At 40.5% G+C, this 3,165-nt stretch overlaps 1 pseudogene; it reads right to left on the reverse strand.

Moving 5' to 3' along the window:
* Positions 1-2,257: 2,257 nt before the first annotated feature.
* LOC105944035 lies at positions 2,258-2,767 on the reverse strand (annotated as a pseudogene).
* Positions 2,768-3,165: the final 398 nt, after the last annotated feature.

Raw genomic sequence — 3,165 nt, forward strand, 5'->3', positions numbered from 1 at the left:
TGAGTCTCAAAGATTTGCTAGGGGAGTATTGTGCCTGGGACAATATTCTGAGATATAAATCTCTGTTGTCGGCTTCCCCCACCCACCCCACACATACACACAGGCAATGCTTTTTTTTTTTCTCCTTCCCTTCCACTTAATTCATGCCAGTAGGGTTCTACAATTGTTTCCTCAGAGAGAGATGAGGCATGATGGAAAATAAACACATCTTTCTGGCTTTCTGTAAAAAGCTTCTACCTCCAGTGAAAGGGTAATCAAGGTCAAAAGAAGAACAGGAGAAAAGAGGAAAAGGAAGACCTCTCTCACTTCAGCGTGGTACTCCTCTGGACATCATAGAAATTCTCCTCTTCTGAAGTGTATACTGCTGGAAGACAGGCACAGGCAAAAGAGAGAGCTATTTTTTTAGAGATTTTTAGAAATTTATTATTTATTTGAGAGAAAGAGGCAGAGAGAGAGAAAGAGAATGGTTGCTCCAGGGCCTCCAGCCACATGTGCCACCTTGTGCATCTGGCTTATGTGATAGTGGAGAATGGAACCTGGGTTCTTTGGCTTTGCAGGCAAGTGTCTTAACAGCTAAGCCATTTCTCCAGCCTGTGAAAGCTCTGCTTGACATCAAGTCTTGAAGGCCATGGCACACCACTCTCACAGCTCCTTCTCTCCCTGCCTTACTCTTGTACAAGATTCGGGAATTGGGACCCAGTTCAGGGAAAAGGAAATCCTCAATACTTGCTCTACAACCAATAATTCTTCGTTTTTCTCAGGCCTGATCCAGAGCTCAGCCATCCAAGCAGACATTTTAAAAAATTAGCTTATTCACACAAATAGAGTGAATAAAAAATTTCCTATTCCTAGCAACATTTCAAATGTTTCACTGACCAAACCATTAACTGCCTGGATGGCATTTATTGAATACTCACACTTTGCAGAGAATCAGGCTGGGTACTTTGAAGGATTATCTGAATACTTTTACTCTAATTCAGAAGGGCCTCTTCCTCAAGACTTCCTTTTATGAATAAGCAAATAATTCTAATTCATTTGAAAAAAAAAAACTCTGCTGAACACAATTGTACCCTAGTCACACCACTTTGGAAATGAGAGGCAGTTCAAAAATCCATAAAATTGCTTTTTTCTTGAAGAAAATCACAATGTAGTCAAAACGATGGGCAGACCAATAGCGACACAACTGTGTGATACATGCTGTAAATGAGGTTTGTGTAAGGAAACAAGCATCCAACTGACCAGAAAGTAAAGGACAATTGACATCCACTCTTAGACAACAATCTGACAGGAAAAAGGATGTCTCAAAGATCTCATAGGCAAATAGCAAGATGTCAGGATTGCCAAAGAATGACAAGATGTTATTTGACCAGAATCTTCTTTAAAAGGCAGCAAAATGTAGACGTCCCCTGCTCAATGAAACTCTTCCAACTTAGTCCACTTTCCTCTTCAATCTGACTCCCACATCACCCAGTGCACTCCCTTCACAGTAATTGCATTAATCATTTTATCACACCATGAGCTCCTTGAGGATAATTTGCTCAGTTCTCTCATTTTCTGAGACTTGGCACCCTGCTTTGTACTCAGGCATTCAAGTATTGAAAGAAACAAGGGAAAGAAGGAAAGAAACAAGGGAGAGGGGAAGGAAACAAGGAAGTAGAAAAGGCCCAGACACCTGAAGGGAAATTGCAGAAAATGAAGTTGGAAAAAAGATTTTTGGAAAAAAAAAAATTGATCGTGACAACATAGACTATGGAATCTTTGAAGAATGTCTAGTGGCAAGTGACTAACCTGGGTATGGGAAAGCAGTGCATATAACATAGTTTTCTGGTTTTGAACCTTGATTCTGGGAATAGACAGGCCTGAAATAAATCCCTAACTTAGGTATTTACAAGCTATGTGACCTTGAGCAAAGTACATTAGTTTTCAAAACCCCAGTTTCCTTATCTCTCCAATGGGGATAGAATACCTCCCTCACAGATTATTTTGAGGATTGAATGAGATTCTGCCTATAAAGCTTTTTTGTCTTGGTTTTGTTTTTCGAAGTAGGGTCCCTAGCCCAGGCTGACCTGGATTTCACTATATAGTCTCAGGGTGGCCTCGAACTCACAGCTTCCTTTCACCTCTGCCTCCCAAGTGCTAAGATTAAAGGCATGTGCCACCGTGTCTGGCTTAAAGCTTCTTTTCTTTTTCTTTCTTTTTTTTTTTTTTTAGTTTTTATTTTTACAAGGGCAAATACACTTTTATTTATTTACTTTTCTTAAATCCTTGAAGGGTACAGCATCACATGGTTTCTGTGTCCAATAGCCGTGGCAGGAAGGTTGCTTTGGAATTTGGGTCAAACCATGACACTATTTCCCTAGGCCTGAGTTACCTTTCCCTAGATTACTCTGGTTTTATTAGGTTTGCCACCAGGAGTCACCGTGTTGTTTTTTGCTTTGTACACATAAGCACATCTCTTGCCCAAGTATAATTTAGTTTCATGTTGGGCATAAACGCCTTCAATTTTTTTTTTTTTTTTTTTTTTTTTTTTTTTTTTTTGTTGTTGCTGTTTCTAGGTAAGGTCTTACTGATCTGGAATTCAGTATGTAGTTTCAGGGTGGCCTCGAACTCTTGGTGATCCTCTGCCTCCCGAGTGCTGGGATTAAAGGCTTATGCTACCATGCCCGGCTATACCTTCAATTTTAAGAAGAGTCATGTTCTCCCTTTGGTCCCAGAGACCCCATTTAGAGGCAGTAATAATGGCTTTGCACCAAAGCCTTCCGGACATATTTGTCTGGACCTCTAGTCATGCAAATAAACTCCAGATGCATGTATGACCATGTACATCTGGCTTACATGGGTACTGGGGGATCGAACCTGAGTCCTTAGGCTTTGCAGGCAAGCACCTTAACTACTAAGCCATCTCTCCAGCCCTATAAAGCTTTTAGTGTGAAGATTCAATCCTAGTTGAGCATTGCATAGCTGGTAGTCCCCAAAAACCTGTCAGCAATGTGAAGGATGGGCTACAGTGGGAACAAACTCAAGTCTAATTTACCAACAGGCACTTACTATGCACCACGACCAGCGTAACTACCTTGCAAATGAAAATTTATCTAATCCTCAGAAGACCCATAGGAGGGAGTTACTATCATTATTCTTATTATTCTCTTTGGTTGGTTGTTTTTT

The sequence above is a fragment of the Jaculus jaculus genome, chromosome 1 (genome assembly GCF_020740685.1).
Source record: "Jaculus jaculus isolate mJacJac1 chromosome 1, mJacJac1.mat.Y.cur, whole genome shotgun sequence".
NCBI lineage: Eukaryota > Metazoa > Chordata > Mammalia > Rodentia > Dipodidae > Jaculus > Jaculus jaculus.